Source organism: Pelobates fuscus, chromosome 13 (genome assembly GCF_036172605.1).
Source record: "Pelobates fuscus isolate aPelFus1 chromosome 13, aPelFus1.pri, whole genome shotgun sequence".
NCBI lineage: Eukaryota > Metazoa > Chordata > Amphibia > Anura > Pelobatidae > Pelobates > Pelobates fuscus.
The window spans coordinates 59,288,503-59,304,750 of record NC_086329.1 but is presented as its reverse complement, the minus strand read 5'-3'; the positions used below and the strand labels follow the sequence as shown (position 1 = coordinate 59,304,750).

Genomic DNA, 16,248 nt, shown 5'->3' with positions numbered 1-16,248 from the left:
ACAAAAGCTTATGGCACCTGAGGTTCATAGTTGGTCTCCTATACAAGTACTAACCAGGCCCGAGTCTGGATGATTTCTGAGATCTGACGAGATCAGGCATTTTCAGACTGGTATGGCCATAGGCAAAATTTATTGAATTCAATTTCACTGATGTTGGTAGAATATCAAACACTGGTTGCGACAAAAGACAAGATGCTACTGGATAGGGAAAAAAGTGATCTGATTATGACATCATAATGCAAAAAAGAAATAAACAAAAGCTTACGGCACCTGAGGTTCCTAGTTGGTCTCCCATACAAGTACTAACCAGGCCCGTGTTTGGATGGCTTCTCAGATCTGACGAGATCAGGCATTTTCAGACTGGTATGGCCATAGGCAAACTTAATTGAATGCAATTTCTCTGATGTTGGTAGAATATCAAACACTGGTTGCGACAAAAGACAAGACGCTTCTGAATAGGGAAAAAAGTGATCTGATTATGACATCATAATGCAAAAAAGAAATAAACAAAAGCTTATGGCACCTGAAGTTCCTAATTGGTCTCCCATACAAGTACTAACCAGGCCCGAGTCTGGATGGCTTCCGAGATCTGACGAGATCAGGCATTTTCAGACTGGTATGGCCATAGGCAAAATTGATTGAATGCAATTTCACTGATGTTGGTAGAATATCAAACACTGGTTGTGACAAAAGACAAGACGCTTCTGGATAGCGAAAAAAGTGATCTGATTATGACATCATAATGCAAAAAAGAAATAAACTAAAGCTTATGGCACCTGAGGTTCCTAGCTGGTCTCCCATACAAGTACTAACCAGGCCCAAGTCTGGATGGCTTCTGAGATCTGACGAGATCAGGCATTTTCAGACTGGTATGCCCATAGGCAAAATTAATTGAATGCAATTTCACTGATGTTGGTAGAATATCAATCATTGGTTGCGACAAAAGACAAGATGCTACTGGATAGGGAAAAAAGTGATCTGATTATGACATCATAATCAAAAAAGAAATAAACAAAAGCTTATGACACCTGAGGTTCCTAGTTGGTCTCCCATACAAGTACTAAACAGGCTCGAGTCTGGATGGCTTCTGAGATCTGACGAGATCCGGCATTTTCAGACTGGTATGGCCATAGGCAAAATTAAAAGAATGCAATTTCACTGATGTTGGTAGAATATCAAACACTGGTTGAGTCAAAAGACAGGACACTTCTGGATAGGGAAAAAAGTGATCTGATTATGACATCATAATGCAAAAAAGAAATACACAAAAGCTCACGGCACCTGAGGTTCCTAGTTGGTCTCCCATACAAGTACTAACCAGGACCGAGTCTGGATGGCTTCTGAGATCCAACGAGATCAGGCATTTTCAGACTGGTATGGCCATAGGCAAAATTAATCGAATGCAAATTCACTGATGTTGGTAGAATATCAAACACTGGTTGCGACAAAAGACAAGACGCTTCTGGATAGGGAAAAAAGTGATCTGATTATGACATCATAATGCAAAAAAGAAATAAGCAAAAGCTCACGGCACCTGAGGTTCCTAGTTGGTCTCCCATACAAGTACTAACCAGGCCCGAGTCTGGATGGCTTCTGAGATCTGACGAGATCAGGCATTTTCAGACTGGTATGGACATAGACAAAATTAATTCAATGCAATTTCACTGATGTTGGTAGAATATCAAACACTGGTTGCGACAAAAGACAAGACGCTTCTGGATAGTTAAAAAAGTGATCTGATTATGACATCATAATGCAAAAAAGAAATAAACAAAAGCTCACGGCACCTGAGGTTCCTAGTTGGTCTCCCATACAAGTACTAACCAGGCCCGAGTCTGGATGGCTTCTGAAATCCGACGAGATCAGGCATTTTCAGACTGGTATGGCCACAGGCAAAATTAATTGAATGCAATTTCACTGATGTTGGTAGAATATCAAACACTGGTTGCGACAAAAGACAAGACGCTTCTGGATAGGGAAAAAAGTGATCTGATTATGACATCATAATGCAAAAAAGAAATAAACAAAAGCTTATGGCACCTGAAGTTCCTAGTTGGTCTTCCATACAAATACTAACCAGGCCCAAGGATGGATGGCTTCTGAGATCTGATGAGATCAGGCAGTTTCAGACTGGTATGGCCATAGGCAAAATTCATTGAATGCAATTTCACTGATGATGGTAGAATAGCAAACACTGGTTGCGACAAAAGACAAGACGCTGCTGTATAGGGAAAAAAGTGATCTGATTATGACAACATAATGCAAAAAAGAAATAAATAAAAGCTTATGGCACCTGAGGTTCCTAGTTGGTCTCCCATACAAAAACTAACCAGGCCCGAGTCTGGATGGCATCTAAAATCTGACGAGATCAGGCATTTTCAGACTGGTATGGCCATAGGCAAAGTTAATTGAATGCAATTTCACTGATGTTGGTAGAATATCAAACACTGGTTACGACAAAAGACAAGACGCTTCTGGATAGAGAAAAAAGTTATCTGATTATGACATCATAATGCAAAAAAGAAATAAACAAAGGCTTATGGCACCTGAGGTTCCTAGTTGGTCTCCCATACAAGTACTAAGCAGGCTCGAGTCTGGATGGCTTTTGAGATCTGACGAGATCAGGCATTTTAAGACTGGTATGGCAATAGGCAAAATTAATCAATTGCAATTTCACTGATGTTGGTAGAATATCAAACACTGGTTGCGACAAAAGACAAGACGCTTCTGGATAGGTAAAAAAGTGATCTGATTATGACATCATAATGCAAAAAAGAAATAAACAAAAGCTTATGTCACCTGAGGTTCCTAGTTGGTCTCCCATACAAGTACTAACCAGGCCCGAGTCTGGATGGCTTCTGAGATCTGATGAGATCAGGCATTTTCAGACTGGTATGGCCATAGGCAAAGTTAATCGAATGCAATTTCACTGCTGTTGGTAGAATATCAAACACTGGTTTTTGACAAAAGACAGGATGCTTCTGGATAGGGAAAAAAGTGATCTGATTATGACATCATAATGCAAAAAAGAAATAAACAAAAGCTTATGTCACTTGAGGTTCCTAGTTGGTCTCCCATACAAGTACTAACCAGGCCCGAGTCTGGATGACTTCTGAGATCTGACAAGATCAGGCATTTTCAGACAGGTATGGTCATAGGCAAAATTTATCGAATGCAATTTCACTGATGTTGGTAGAATATCAAACACTGGTTGCGACAAAAGACAAGACGCTTCTGGATAGGGAAAAAAGTGATCTGATTATGACATCAAAATTCCAAAAATAAATAAACAAAAGCTTATGGCACCTGAGGTTCCTAGTTGGTATTTCATACAAGTATTAACCAGGCCCGAGTCTGGATGGCTTCTGAGATTTGACAAAATCAGGCATTTTCCGACTGGTATGGCAATAGGCAAAATTAATCGAATGCAATTTCACTGATGTTGGTAGAATATCAAACACTGGTTGAGACAAAAGACAAGACGCTTCTGGATAGGGAAAAAAGTGTTATGATTATGAGATCATAATGCAAAAAAGAAATAAACAAAAGCTTATGGCACCAGATGTTCCTAATTGGTCTCCCATACAAGTACTAACCAGGCCCGAGTCTGGATGGCTTCTGAGATCTGATGAGATCAGGCATTTTCAGACTGGTATGGCCATAGGCAAAATTAATTGAATGCAATTTCACAGATGTTGGTAGAATATCAAACACTGGTTGCGACAAAAGACAAGACGCTACTGGATAGGGAAAAAAGTGATCTGATTATGACATCATAATGCAAAAAATAAATAAACAAATGCTTATGCTACCCGAGGTTCCTAGTTGTTCTCCCATACAAGTACTAACCAGGCCCAAGTCTGGATGGCTTCTGAGATCTGACGAGATCAGGCATTTTCAGACTATTATGGCCATAGGCAAAACGAATTGAATGCAATTTCACTGATGTTGGTAGAATATCAAACACTGGATGCGACAAAAGACAACACACTTCTGGATAGGGAAAAAGTGATCTGATTATGAGAGCATAATGCAAAAAATAAATAAACAAAAGCTTATGGCACCTGAGGTTCCTAGTTGGTCTTCGATACAAGTACTAACCAGGCCCGAGTCTGGATGGCTTCTGAGATCTGGCATTTTCAGACTGGTATGGCCATAGGTAAAATTAATTGAATGCAATTTCACTGATGTTGGTAGAATATCAAACACTGGTTGCGACAAAAGACAAGACGCTTTTGGATAGGGAAAAAAGTGATCTGATTATGACATCATAATGCAAAAAAGAAATAAACAAAAGCTTACGGCACCTGAGGTTCCTAGTTGGTCTCCCATACAAGTACTAACCAGGCCCGAGTTTGAATGGCTTCTGAGATCTGGCATTTTCAGACTGGTATGGCCATAGTCAAACTTAATCGAATGCAATTTCACTGATGTTGGTAGAATATCAAACACTGGTTGCGACAAAAGACAAGACGTTTTTGGATAGGGAAAAAAGTGATCTGATTATGACATCATAATGCAAAAAAGAAATAAACAAAAGCTTATGGCACCTGAGGTTCCTAGTTGGTCTTCGATACAAGTACTAACCAGGACCGAGTCTGGATGGCTTCTGAGATCTGATGAGATCAGGCATTTTCAGACTGGTATGGCCATAGGCAAAATTAATTGAATGCGATTTCACAGATGTTGGTAGAATATCAAACACTGGCTGCGACAAAAGACAAGACGCTTCTTGATATGGAAAAAAGTGATCTGATTATGACATCATAATGCAAAAAAGAAATAAACAAAAGCTTATGGCACCTGAGGTTCCTAGTTGGTCTCCCATACAAGTACTAACCAGGCCCGAGTCTGGATGGCTTCTGAGATCTGGCATTTTCAGACTGGTATGGCCATAGGCAAAATTAGTTGAATGCAATTTCACTGATGTTGGTAGAATATCAAACACTGGTTGCGACAAAAGACAAGACGCTTTTGGATAGGGAAAAAAGTGATCTGATTATGACATCATAATGCAAAAAAGAAATAAACAAAAGCTTACGGCACCTGAGGTTCCTAGTTGGTCTCCCATACAAGTACTAACCAGGCCCGAGTCTGGATGGCTTCTGAGATCTGGCATTTTCAGACTGGTATGGCCATAGGCAAAATTAATTGAATGCAATTTCACTGATGTTGGTAGAATATCAAACACTGGTTGCGACAAAAGACAAGAAGCTTTTGGATAGGGAAAAAAGTGATCTGATTATGACATCATAATGCAAAAAAGAAATAAACAAAAGCTTACGGCACCTGAGGTTCCTAGTTGGTCTCCCATACAAGTACTAACCAGGCCCGAGTTTGGATGGCTTCTGAGATCTGACGAGATCAGGCATTTTCAGACTGGTATGGCCATAGGCAAACTTAATTGAATGCAATTTCTCTGATGTTGGTAGAATATCAAACACTGGTTGCGACAAAAAACAAGACGCTTCTGGATAGGGAAAAAAGTGATCTGATTATGACATCATAATGCAAAAAAGAAATAAACAAAAGCTTATGGCACCTGAGGTTCCTAGTTGGTCTCCCATACAAGTACTAACCAGGCCCGAGTCTGGATAGCTTCTGCAATCTGGCATTTTCAGACTGGTATGGCCATAGTCAAAATTATTCAGATGCAATTTCACTGATGTTGGTAGAATATCAAACACTGGTTGCGACAAAAGACAAGACGCTTCTGGATAGGGAAAAAAGTGATCTGATTATGACATCATAATGCAAAAAAGAAATAAACAAAAGCTTATGGCACCTCAGGTTCCTAATTGATCTCCCATACATGTACTAACCAGGCCTGAGTCTGGATGGCTTCTGAGATCTGACGAGATCAGGAATTTTCAGACTGGTATGGCCATAGTCGATAATCATCGAATGCAATTTCACTGATGTTGGTAGAATATCAAACACTGGTTGCGACAAAAGACAAGACACCTCTGAATATGGAAAAAAGTAATCTGATTATGACATCATAATGCAAAAAAGAAATAAACAAAAGCTTATGGCACCTGAGGTTCCTAATTGGTCTCCCATACAAGTACTAACCAGGCCCGAGTCTGGATGGCTTCTGAGATCTGACGAGATCTGACGAGATCAGAAATTTTCAGACTGGTATGGCCATAGGCAAAATTAATCGAATGCAATTTCACTGATGTTGGTAGAATATCAAACACTGGTTGTGACAAAAGACAAGACGCTTCTGGATAGCGAAAAAAGTGATCTGATTATGACATCATAATGCAAAAAAGAAATAAACAAAAGCTTACGGCACCGGAGGTTCCTAGTTGGTCTCCCACACAAGTACTAACCAGGCCCGAGTCTGGATGGCTTCTGAGATCTGACAAGATCAGGCATTTTCAGACTGGTATGGCCATAGGCAAACTTAATCGAATGCAATTTCACTGATGTTGGTAGAATATAAATCATTGGTTGCGACAAAAGACAAGACGCTACTGGATAGGGAAAAAAGTTATCTGATTATGACATCATAATGCAAAAAAGAAATAAACAAAATCTTATAGCACCTGAGGTTCCTAATTGGTCTCCCAAACAAGTACTAACCAGGACCGAGTCTGGATGGCTTCTAAGATCTGACGAGATCAAGCATTTTCAGACTGGTATGGCCATAGGCAAAATTAATCGAATGCAATTTCACTGATGTTGGTAGAATATCAAACACTGGTTGTGACAAAAGACAAGACGCTTCTGGATAGGGAAAAAAGTGATCTGATTATGACATCATAATGCAAAAAAGAAATAAACTAAAGCTTAAGGCACCTGAGGTTCCTAGTTGGTCTCCCATACCAGTACTAACCAGGCCCGAGTCTGGATGGCTTCTGAGATCTGGTATTTGCAGACTGGTATGGCTATAGGCAAAGTTAATCAAATGCACTTTCACTGATGTTGGTAGAATATCAAACACTGGTTGCGACAAAAGACAAGATGCTTCTGGATGGGGAAAAAAGTGATCGGATTATGACATCATAATGCAAAAAAGAAATAAACAAATGCTTATGCTACCTGAGGTTCCTAGTTGTTCTCCCATACAAGTACTAACCAGGCCCAAGTCTGGATGGCTTCTGAGATCTGACGAGATCAGGCATTTTCAGACTAGTATGGCCATAGGCAAAACGAATTGAATGCAATTTCACTGATGTTGGTAGAATATCAAACACTGGTTGCGACAAAAGACAAGACACTTCTGGATAGGGAAAAAGTGATCTGATTATGAGATCATCATGCAAAAAAGAAATAAACAAAAGCTTATGGCACCTGAGGTTCCTAATTGGTCTCCCATACAAGTACTAACCAGGACTGAGTCTGGATGGCTTCTGAGATCTGATGAGATCAGGCATTTTCAGACTGTTATGGCCATAGGCAAAATTAATTGAATGCAATTTCACAGATGTTGGTAGAATATCAAACACTGGCTGCGACAAAAGACAAGACGCTTCTTGATATGGAAAAAAGTGATCTGATTATGACATCATAATGCAAAAAAGAAATAAACAAAAGCTTATGGCACCTGAGGTTCCTAGTTGGTCTTCGATACAAGTACTAACCAGGCCCGAGTCTGGATGGCTTCTGAGATCTGGCATTTTCAGACTGGTATGGCCATAGGCAAATTTAATTGAATGCAATTTTACTGATGTTGGTAGAATATCAAACACTGGTTGCGACAAAAGACAAGACGCTTTTGTATAGGGAAAAAAGTGATCTGATTATGACATCATAATGCAAAAAAGAAATAAACAAAAGCTTACGGCACCTGTGGTTCCTAGTTGGTCTCCCATACAAGTGCTAACCAGGCCCGAGTCTGGATGGTTTCTGAGATCTGACGAGATCAGGCATTTTCAGACTGGTATGACCATAGGCAAACCTAATTTAATGCAATTTCACTGATGTTGGTAGAATATCAAACACTGGTTGCGACAAAAGTCAAGACGCTTCTGGATAGGGAAAAAAGTGATCTGATTATGACATCATAATGCAAAAAAGAAATAAACAAAAGCTTATGGCACCTGAGGTTCCTTGTTGGTCTCCCATACAAGTACTAATCAGGCCCGAGTCTGGATGGCTTCTGCAATCTGGCATTTTCAGACTGGTATGGCCATAGTCAAAATTATTCAGATGAAATTTCACTGATGTTGGTAGAATATCAAACACTGGTTGCGACAAAAGACAAGACGCTTCTGGATAGGGAAAAAAGTGATCTGAATATGACATCATAATGCAAAAAAGAAATAAACAAAAGCTTATGGCACCTCAGGTTCCTAGTTGGTCTCCCATAAAAGTACTAACCAGGCCTGAGTCTGGATGGCTTCTGAGATCTGACGAGATCAGGAATTTTCAGACTGGTATGGCCGTAGGCGATAATAATCGAATGCAATTTCACTGATGTTGGTAGAATATCAAACACTGGTTGCGACAAAAGACAAGACACCTCTGAATAGGGAAAAAAGTAATCTGATTATGACATCATAATGCAAAAAAGAAATAAACAAAAGCTTATGGCACCTGAGGTTCCTAATTGGTCTCCCATACAAGTACTAACCAGGCCCGAGTCTGGATGGCTTCTGAGATCTGACGAGATCAAGCATTTTCAGACTGGTATAGCCATAGGCAAAATTAATCTAAAGCAATTTCACTGATGTTGGTAGAATATCAAACACTGGTTGCGACAAAAGACAAGACGCTTCTGGATAGGGAAAAAAGTGATCTGATTATGAAATCATAATGCAAAAAAGAAATAAACAAAAGCTTACGACACCAGAGGTTCCTAGTTGGTCTCCCATACAAGTACTAACCAGGCCCGAGTCTGGATGGCTTCTAAGATCTGACGAGATCAGGCATTTTCAGACTGGTATGGCCATAGGCAAATGTAATTGAATGCAATTTCACTGATGTTGGTAGAATATCAATCATTGGTTGCGACAAAAGACAAGACGCTACTGGATAGGGAAAAAAGTTATCTGATTATGACATCATAATGCAAAAAAGAAATAAACAAAATCTTATAACACCTGAGGTTCCTAATTGGTCTCCCATACAAGTACTAAACAGGACCGAGTTTGGATGGCTTCTGAGATCTGACGAGATCAAGCATTTTCAGACTGGTATGGCCATAGGCAAAATTAATTGATTGCAATTTCACTGATGTTGGTAGAATATCAAACACTGGTTGTGACAAAAGACAAGACGCTTCTGGATAGGGAAAAAAGTGATCTGATTATGACATCATAATGCAAAAATGAAATAAACTAAAGCTTAAGGCACCTGATGTTCCTAGTTGGTCTCCCATACTAGTACTAACCAGGCCCGAGTCTGGATGGCTTCTGAGATCTGATGAGATCAGGCATTTTCAGACTGGTATGCCCATAGGCAAGATTAATCGAATGCAATTTCACTGATGTTGGTAGAATATCAATCATTGGTTGCGACAAAAGACAAGATGCTACTGGATAGGGAAAAAAGTGATCTGATTATGACATCATAATGCAAAAAAGAAATAAACAAAAGCTTACGGCACCTGAGGCTCCTAGTTGGTCTCCCATACAAGTACTAACCAGGCCTGAGTCTGGATGGCTTCTGAGATCTGAAGAGATCAGGCATTTTCAGACTGTTATGGCCATAGGCAAAATAAATTGAATCTAATTTAACTGATGTTGTTAGAATATCAAACACTGGTTGGGACAAAAGACAAGACGCTTCTGGATAGGGAAAAAAGTGCTACGATTATGACATCATAATTCAAAAAAGAAATAAACTAAAGCTTATGGCATCTGAGGTTCCTAGTTGGTCTCCCATACAAGTACTAAACAGGCTCGAGTCTGGATGGCTTCTGAGATCTGACGAGATCCGGCATTTTCAGACTGGTATGGCCATAGGCAAAATTAAAAGAATGCAATTTCACTGATGTTGGTAGAATATCAAACACTGGTTGCGACAAAAGACAAGACGCTTCTGGATAGGGAAAAAAGTGATCTGATTATGACATCATAATGCAAAAAAGAAATAAACAAAAGCTCACGGCACCTGAGGTTCCTAGTTGGTCTCCCATACAAGTACTAACCAGGCCCGAGTCTGGATGGCTTCTGAGATCTGACGAGATCAGGCATTTTCAGACTGGTATGGACATAGACAAAATTAATTAAATGCAATTTCACTGATGTTGGTAGAATATCAAACACTGGTTGCGACAAAAGACAAGACGCTTCAGGATTGGGAAAAAAGTGATCTGATTATGACATCATAATGCAAAAAAGAAATAAACAAAAGCTTATGGCACCTGAAGTTCCTAGTTGGTCTCCCATACAAATACTAACCAGGCCCAAGGATGGATGGCTTCTGAGATCTGACGAGATCAGGCAGTTTCAGACTGGTATGGCCATAGGCAAAATTAATTGAATGCAATTTCACTGATGTTGGTAGAATAGCAAACACTGGTTGCGACAAAAGACAAGACGCTTCTGTATAGGGAAAAAAGTGATCTGATTATGACAACATAATGCAAAAAAGAAATAAATAAAAGCTTATGGCACCTGAGGTTCCTAGTTGGTCTCCCATACAAGTACTAAGCAGGCCCGAGTCTGGATGGCTTTTGAGATCTGACGAGATCAGGCATTTTAAGACTGGTATGGCCATAGGCAAAATTAATCGATTGCAATTTCACTGATGTTGGTAGAATATCAAACACTGGTTGCGACAAAAGACAAGAAGCTTTTGGATAGGGAAAAAAGTGATCTGATTATGACATCATAATGCAAAAAAGAAATAAACAAAAGCTTACGGCACCTGAGGTTCCTAGTTGGTCTCCCATACAAGTACTAACCAGGCCCGAGTTTGGATGGCTTCTGAGATCTGACGATATCAGGCATTTTCAGACTGGTATGGCCATAGGCAAACTTAATTGAATGCAATTTCTCTGATGTTGGTAGAATATCAAACACTGGTTGCGACAAAAAACAAGACGCTTCTGGATAGGGAAAAAAGTGATCTGATTATGACATCATAATGCAAAAAAGAAATAAACAAAAGCTTATGGCACCTGAGGTTCCTAGTTGGTCTCCCATACAAGTACTAACCAGGCCCGAGTCTGGATAGCTTCTGCAATCTGGCATTTTCAGACTGGTATGGCCATAGTCAAAATTATTCAGATGCAATTTCACTGATGTTGGTAGAATATCAAACACTGGTTGCGACAAAAGACAAGACGCTTCTGGATAGGGAAAAAAGTGATCTGATTATGACATCATAATGCAAAAAAGAAATAAACAAAAGCTTATGGCACCTCAGGTTCCTAATTGATCTCCCATACATGTACTAACCAGGCCTGAGTCTGGATGGCTTCTGAGATCTGACGAGATCAGGAATTTTCAGACTGGTATGGCCATAGTCGATAATCATCGAATGCAATTTCACTGATGTTGGTAGAATATCAAACACTGGTTGCGACAAAAGACAAGACACCTCTGAATATGGAAAAAAGTAATCTGATTATGACATCATAATGCAAAAAAGAAATAAACAAAAGCTTATGGCACCTGAGGTTCCTAATTGGTCTCCCATACAAGTACTAACCAGGCCCGAGTCTGGATGGCTTCTGAGATCTGACGAGATCTGACGAGATCAGAAATTTTCAGACTGGTATGGCCATAGGCAAAATTAATCGAATGCAATTTCACTGATGTTGGTAGAATATCAAACACTGGTTGTGACAAAAGACAAGACGCTTCTGGATAGCGAAAAAAGTGATCTGATTATGACATCATAATGCAAAAAAGAAATAAACAAAAGCTTACGGCACCGGAGGTTCCTAGTTGGTCTCCCACACAAGTACTAACCAGGCCCGAGTCTGGATGGCTTCTGAGATCTGACGAGATCAGGCATTTTCAGACTGGTATGGCCATAGGCAAACTTAATCGAATGCAATTTCACTGATGTTGGTAGAATATAAATCATTGGTTGCGACAAAAGACAAGACGCTACTGGATAGGGAAAAAAGTTATCTGATTATGACATCATAATGCAAAAAAGAAATAAACAAAATCTTATAGCACCTGAGGTTCCTAATTGGTCTCCCAAACAAGTACTAACCAGGACCGAGTCTGGATGGCTTCTAAGATCTGACGAGATCAAGCATTTTCAGACTGGTATGGCCATAGGCAAAATTAATCGAATGCAATTTCACTGATGTTGGTAGAATATCAAACACTGGTTGTGACAAAAGACAAGACGCTTCTGGATAGGGAAAAAAGTGATCTGATTATGACATCATAATGCAAAAAAGAAATAAACTAAAGCTTAAGGCACCTGAGGTTCCTAGTTGGTCTCCCATACCAGTACTAACCAGGCCCGAGTCTGGATGGCTTCTGAGATCTGGTATTTGCAGACTGGTATGGCTATAGGCAAAGTTAATCAAATGCACTTTCACTGATGTTGGTAGAATATCAAACACTGGTTGCGACAAAAGACAAGATGCTTCTGGATGGGGAAAAAAGTGATCGGATTATGACATCATAATGCAAAAAAGAAATAAACAAATGCTTATGCTACCTGAGGTTCCTAGTTGTTCTCCCATACAAGTACTAACCAGGCCCAAGTCTGGATGGCTTCTGAGATCTGACGAGATCAGGCATTTTCAGACTAGTATGGCCATAGGCAAAATGAATTGAATGCAATTTCACTGATGTTGGTAGAATATCAAACACTGGTTGCGACAAAAGACAAGACACTTCTGGATAGGGAAAAAGTGATCTGATTATGAGATCATCATGCAAAAAAGAAATAAACAAAAGCTTATGGCACCTGAGGTTCCTAATTGGTCTCCCATACAAGTACTAACCAGGACTGAGTCTGGATGGCTTCTGAGATCTGATGAGATCAGGCATTTTCAGACTGTTATGGCCATAGGCAAAATTAATTGAATGCAATTTCACAGATGTTGGTAGAATATCAAACACTGGCTGCGACAAAAGACAAGACGCTTCTTGATATGGAAAAAAGTGATCTGATTATGACATCATAATGCAAAAAAGAAATAAACAAAAGCTTATGGCACCTGAGGTTCCTAGTTGGTCTTCGATACAAGTACTAACCAGGCCCGAGTCTGGATGGCTTCTGAGATCTGGCATTTTCAGACTGGTATGGCCATAGGCAAATTTAATTGAATGCAATTTCACTGATGTTGGTAGAATATCAAACACTGGTTGCGACAAAAGACAAGACGCTTTTGTATAGGGAAAAAAGTGATCTGATTATGACATCATAATGCAAAAAAGAAATAAACAAAAGCTTACGGCACCTGTGGTTCCTAGTTGGTCTCCCATACAAGTGCTAACCAGGCCCGAGTCTGGATGGTTTCTGAGATCTGACGAGATCAGGCATTTTCAGACTGGTATGACCATAGGCAAACCTAATTTAATGCAATTTCACTGATGTTGGTAGAATATCAAACACTGGTTGCGACAAAAGTCAAGACGCTTCTGGATAGGGAAAAAAGTGATCTGATTATGACATCATAATGCAAAAAAGAAATAAACAAAAGCTTATGGCACCTGAGGTTCCTTGTTGGTCTCCCATACAAGTACTAATCAGGCCCGAGTCTGGATGGCTTCTGCAATCTGGCATTTTCAGACTGGTATGGCCATAGTCAAAATTATTCAGATGAAATTTCACTGATGTTGGTAGAATATCAAACACTGGTTGCGACAAAAGACAAGACGCTTCTGGATAGGGAAAAAAGTGATCTGAATATGACATCATAATGCAAAAAAGAAATAAACAAAAGCTTATGGCACCTCAGGTTCCTAGTTGGTCTCCCATAAAAGTACTAACCAGGCCTGAGTCTGGATGGCTTCTGAGATCTGACGAGATCAGGAATTTTCAGACTGGTATGGCCGTAGGCGATAATAATCGAATGCAATTTCACTGATGTTGGTAGAATATCAAACACTGGTTGCGACAAAAGACAAGACACCTCTGAATAGGGAAAAAAGTAATCTGATTATGACATCATAATGCAAAAAAGAAATAAACAAAAGCTTATGGCACCTGAGGTTCCTAATTGGTCTCCCATACAAGTACTAACCAGGCCCGAGTCTGGATGGCTTCTGAGATCTGACGAGATCAAGCATTTTCAGACTGGTATAGCCATAGGCAAAATTAATCTAAAGCAATTTCACTGATGTTGGTAGAATATCAAACACTGGTTGCGACAAAAGACAAGACGCTTCTGGATAGGGAAAAAAGTGATCTGATTATGAAATCATAATGCAAAAAAGAAATAAACAAAAGCTTACGACACCAGAGGTTCCTAGTTGGTCTCCCATACAAGTACTAACCAGGCCCGAGTCTGGATGGCTTCTAAGATCTGACGAGATCAGGCATTTTCAGACTGGTATGGCCATAGGCAAATGTAATTGAATGCAATTTCACTGATGTTGGTAGAATATCAATCATTGGTTGCGACAAAAGACAAGACGCTACTGGATAGGGAAAAAAGTTATCTGATTATGACATCATAATGCAAAAAAGAAATAAACAAAATCTTATAACACCTGAGGTTCCTAATTGGTCTCCCATACAAGTACTAAACAGGACCGAGTTTGGATGGCTTCTGAGATCTGACGAGATCAAGCATTTTCAGACTGGTATGGCCATAGGCAAAATTAATTGATTGCAATTTCACTGATGTTGGTAGAATATCAAACACTGGTTGTGACAAAAGACAAGACGCTTCTGGATAGGGAAAAAAGTGATCTGATTATGACATCATAATGCAAAAATGAAATAAACTAAAGCTTAAGGCACCTGATGTTCCTAGTTGGTCTCCCATACTAGTACTAACCAGGCCCGAGTCTGGATGGCTTCTGAGATCTGATGAGATCAGGCATTTTCAGACTGGTATGCCCATAGGCAAGATTAATCGAATGCAATTTCACTGATGTTGGTAGAATATCAATCATTGGTTGCGACAAAAGACAAGATGCTACTGGATAGGGAAAAAAGTGATCTGATTATGACATCATAATGCAAAAAAGAAATAAACAAAAGCTTACGGCACCTGAGGCTCCTAGTTGGTCTCCCATACAAGTACTAACCAGGCCTGAGTCTGGATGGCTTCTGAGATCTGAAGAGATCAGGCATTTTCAGACTGTTATGGCCATAGGCAAAATAAATTGAATCTAATTTAACTGATGTTGTTAGAATATCAAACACTGGTTGGGACAAAAGACAAGACGCTTCTGGATAGGGAAAAAAGTGCTATGATTATGACATCATAATTCAAAAAAGAAATAAACTAAAGCTTATGGCATCTGAGGTTCCTAGTTGGTCTCCCATACAAGTACTAAACAGGCTCGAGTCTGGATGGCTTCTGAGATCTGACGAGATCCGGCATTTTCAGACTGGTATGGCCATAGGCAAAATTAAAAGAATGCAATTTCACTGATGTTGGTAGAATATCAAACACTGGTTGCGACAAAAGACAAGACGCTTCTGGATAGGGAAAAAAGTGATCTGATTATGACATCATAATGCAAAAAAGAAATAAACAAAAGCTCACGGCACCTGAGGTTCCTAGTTGGTCTCCCATACAAGTACTAACCAGGCCCGAGTCTGGATGGCTTCTGAGATCTGACGAGATCAGGCATTTTCAGACTGGTATGGACATAGACAAAATTAATTAAATGCAATTTCACTGATGTTGGTAGAATATCAAACACTGGTTGCGACAAAAGACAAGACGCTTCAGGATTGGGAAAAAAGTGATCTGATTATGACATCATAATGCAAAAAAGAAATAAACAAAAGCTTATGGCACCTGAAGTTCCTAGTTGGTCTCCCATACAAATACTAACCAGGCCCAAGGATGGATGGCTTCTGAGATCTGACGAGATCAGGCAGTTTCAGACTGGTATGGCCATAGGCAAAATTAATTGAATGCAATTTCACTGATGTTGGTAGAATAGCAAACACTGGTTGCGACAAAAGACAAGACGCTTTTGTATAGGGAAAAAAGTGATCTGATTATGACATCATAATGCAAAAAAGAAATAAACAAAAGCTTACGGCACCTGTGGTTCCTAGTTGGTCTCCCATACAAGTGCTAACCAGGCCCGAGTCTGGATGGTTTCTGAGATCTGACGAGATCAGGCATTTTCAGACTGGTATGACCATAGGCAAACCTAATTTAATGCAATTTCACTGATGTTGGTA

The 16,248-nt window shown here is 39.7% G+C and overlaps 46 pseudogenes; all 46 read right to left on the bottom strand.

Annotated features, from left to right (window-relative positions):
- Positions 1–5: 5 nt before the first annotated feature.
- LOC134584276 (5S ribosomal RNA) lies at positions 6–124 on the bottom strand (annotated as a pseudogene).
- Positions 125–258: 134 nt separating this feature from the next.
- LOC134583662 (5S ribosomal RNA) lies at positions 259–377 on the bottom strand (annotated as a pseudogene).
- A 134-nt stretch (positions 378–511) lies between these two features.
- Positions 512–630, bottom strand: LOC134583941 (5S ribosomal RNA; annotated as a pseudogene).
- A 134-nt stretch (positions 631–764) lies between these two features.
- Positions 765–883, bottom strand: LOC134584230 (5S ribosomal RNA; annotated as a pseudogene).
- A 133-nt stretch (positions 884–1,016) lies between these two features.
- On the bottom strand, positions 1,017–1,135 carry LOC134583596 (5S ribosomal RNA; annotated as a pseudogene).
- A 134-nt stretch (positions 1,136–1,269) lies between these two features.
- Positions 1,270–1,388, bottom strand: LOC134584486 (5S ribosomal RNA; annotated as a pseudogene).
- A 134-nt stretch (positions 1,389–1,522) lies between these two features.
- On the bottom strand, positions 1,523–1,641 carry LOC134584422 (5S ribosomal RNA; annotated as a pseudogene).
- Positions 1,642–1,775: 134 nt separating this feature from the next.
- On the bottom strand, positions 1,776–1,894 carry LOC134584524 (5S ribosomal RNA; annotated as a pseudogene).
- Positions 1,895–2,028: 134 nt separating this feature from the next.
- LOC134583659 (5S ribosomal RNA) lies at positions 2,029–2,147 on the bottom strand (annotated as a pseudogene).
- Positions 2,148–2,534: 387 nt separating this feature from the next.
- LOC134583890 (5S ribosomal RNA) lies at positions 2,535–2,653 on the bottom strand (annotated as a pseudogene).
- A 134-nt stretch (positions 2,654–2,787) lies between these two features.
- Positions 2,788–2,906, bottom strand: LOC134584137 (5S ribosomal RNA; annotated as a pseudogene).
- A 135-nt stretch (positions 2,907–3,041) lies between these two features.
- Positions 3,042–3,160, bottom strand: LOC134583643 (5S ribosomal RNA; annotated as a pseudogene).
- A 387-nt stretch (positions 3,161–3,547) lies between these two features.
- LOC134584442 (5S ribosomal RNA) lies at positions 3,548–3,666 on the bottom strand (annotated as a pseudogene).
- Positions 3,667–4,538: 872 nt separating this feature from the next.
- On the bottom strand, positions 4,539–4,657 carry LOC134583653 (5S ribosomal RNA; annotated as a pseudogene).
- A 620-nt stretch (positions 4,658–5,277) lies between these two features.
- LOC134584223 (5S ribosomal RNA) lies at positions 5,278–5,396 on the bottom strand (annotated as a pseudogene).
- A 630-nt stretch (positions 5,397–6,026) lies between these two features.
- LOC134583747 (5S ribosomal RNA) lies at positions 6,027–6,155 on the bottom strand (annotated as a pseudogene).
- Positions 6,156–6,289: 134 nt separating this feature from the next.
- LOC134584314 (5S ribosomal RNA) lies at positions 6,290–6,408 on the bottom strand (annotated as a pseudogene).
- A 134-nt stretch (positions 6,409–6,542) lies between these two features.
- Positions 6,543–6,661, bottom strand: LOC134583883 (5S ribosomal RNA; annotated as a pseudogene).
- Positions 6,662–7,038: 377 nt separating this feature from the next.
- Positions 7,039–7,157, bottom strand: LOC134583858 (5S ribosomal RNA; annotated as a pseudogene).
- A 133-nt stretch (positions 7,158–7,290) lies between these two features.
- On the bottom strand, positions 7,291–7,409 carry LOC134583723 (5S ribosomal RNA; annotated as a pseudogene).
- A 377-nt stretch (positions 7,410–7,786) lies between these two features.
- LOC134584418 (5S ribosomal RNA) lies at positions 7,787–7,905 on the bottom strand (annotated as a pseudogene).
- Positions 7,906–8,282: 377 nt separating this feature from the next.
- LOC134583640 (5S ribosomal RNA) lies at positions 8,283–8,401 on the bottom strand (annotated as a pseudogene).
- Positions 8,402–8,535: 134 nt separating this feature from the next.
- Positions 8,536–8,654, bottom strand: LOC134584280 (5S ribosomal RNA; annotated as a pseudogene).
- A 134-nt stretch (positions 8,655–8,788) lies between these two features.
- LOC134584318 (5S ribosomal RNA) lies at positions 8,789–8,907 on the bottom strand (annotated as a pseudogene).
- Positions 8,908–9,294: 387 nt separating this feature from the next.
- On the bottom strand, positions 9,295–9,413 carry LOC134584268 (5S ribosomal RNA; annotated as a pseudogene).
- A 134-nt stretch (positions 9,414–9,547) lies between these two features.
- LOC134583699 (5S ribosomal RNA) lies at positions 9,548–9,666 on the bottom strand (annotated as a pseudogene).
- A 134-nt stretch (positions 9,667–9,800) lies between these two features.
- LOC134583809 (5S ribosomal RNA) lies at positions 9,801–9,919 on the bottom strand (annotated as a pseudogene).
- A 134-nt stretch (positions 9,920–10,053) lies between these two features.
- Positions 10,054–10,172, bottom strand: LOC134584421 (5S ribosomal RNA; annotated as a pseudogene).
- A 134-nt stretch (positions 10,173–10,306) lies between these two features.
- On the bottom strand, positions 10,307–10,425 carry LOC134584631 (5S ribosomal RNA; annotated as a pseudogene).
- A 134-nt stretch (positions 10,426–10,559) lies between these two features.
- LOC134584375 (5S ribosomal RNA) lies at positions 10,560–10,678 on the bottom strand (annotated as a pseudogene).
- A 134-nt stretch (positions 10,679–10,812) lies between these two features.
- LOC134584590 (5S ribosomal RNA) lies at positions 10,813–10,931 on the bottom strand (annotated as a pseudogene).
- Positions 10,932–11,561: 630 nt separating this feature from the next.
- On the bottom strand, positions 11,562–11,690 carry LOC134583746 (5S ribosomal RNA; annotated as a pseudogene).
- Positions 11,691–11,824: 134 nt separating this feature from the next.
- LOC134583907 (5S ribosomal RNA) lies at positions 11,825–11,943 on the bottom strand (annotated as a pseudogene).
- Positions 11,944–12,077: 134 nt separating this feature from the next.
- Positions 12,078–12,196, bottom strand: LOC134583881 (5S ribosomal RNA; annotated as a pseudogene).
- Positions 12,197–12,573: 377 nt separating this feature from the next.
- LOC134583857 (5S ribosomal RNA) lies at positions 12,574–12,692 on the bottom strand (annotated as a pseudogene).
- A 133-nt stretch (positions 12,693–12,825) lies between these two features.
- LOC134583721 (5S ribosomal RNA) lies at positions 12,826–12,944 on the bottom strand (annotated as a pseudogene).
- Positions 12,945–13,321: 377 nt separating this feature from the next.
- On the bottom strand, positions 13,322–13,440 carry LOC134584415 (5S ribosomal RNA; annotated as a pseudogene).
- A 377-nt stretch (positions 13,441–13,817) lies between these two features.
- LOC134583639 (5S ribosomal RNA) lies at positions 13,818–13,936 on the bottom strand (annotated as a pseudogene).
- A 134-nt stretch (positions 13,937–14,070) lies between these two features.
- Positions 14,071–14,189, bottom strand: LOC134584279 (5S ribosomal RNA; annotated as a pseudogene).
- Positions 14,190–14,323: 134 nt separating this feature from the next.
- On the bottom strand, positions 14,324–14,442 carry LOC134584316 (5S ribosomal RNA; annotated as a pseudogene).
- Positions 14,443–14,829: 387 nt separating this feature from the next.
- LOC134584267 (5S ribosomal RNA) lies at positions 14,830–14,948 on the bottom strand (annotated as a pseudogene).
- Positions 14,949–15,082: 134 nt separating this feature from the next.
- On the bottom strand, positions 15,083–15,201 carry LOC134583698 (5S ribosomal RNA; annotated as a pseudogene).
- A 134-nt stretch (positions 15,202–15,335) lies between these two features.
- On the bottom strand, positions 15,336–15,454 carry LOC134583808 (5S ribosomal RNA; annotated as a pseudogene).
- A 134-nt stretch (positions 15,455–15,588) lies between these two features.
- LOC134584420 (5S ribosomal RNA) lies at positions 15,589–15,707 on the bottom strand (annotated as a pseudogene).
- A 134-nt stretch (positions 15,708–15,841) lies between these two features.
- Positions 15,842–15,960, bottom strand: LOC134584630 (5S ribosomal RNA; annotated as a pseudogene).
- A 134-nt stretch (positions 15,961–16,094) lies between these two features.
- Positions 16,095–16,213, bottom strand: LOC134584414 (5S ribosomal RNA; annotated as a pseudogene).
- Positions 16,214–16,248: the final 35 nt, after the last annotated feature.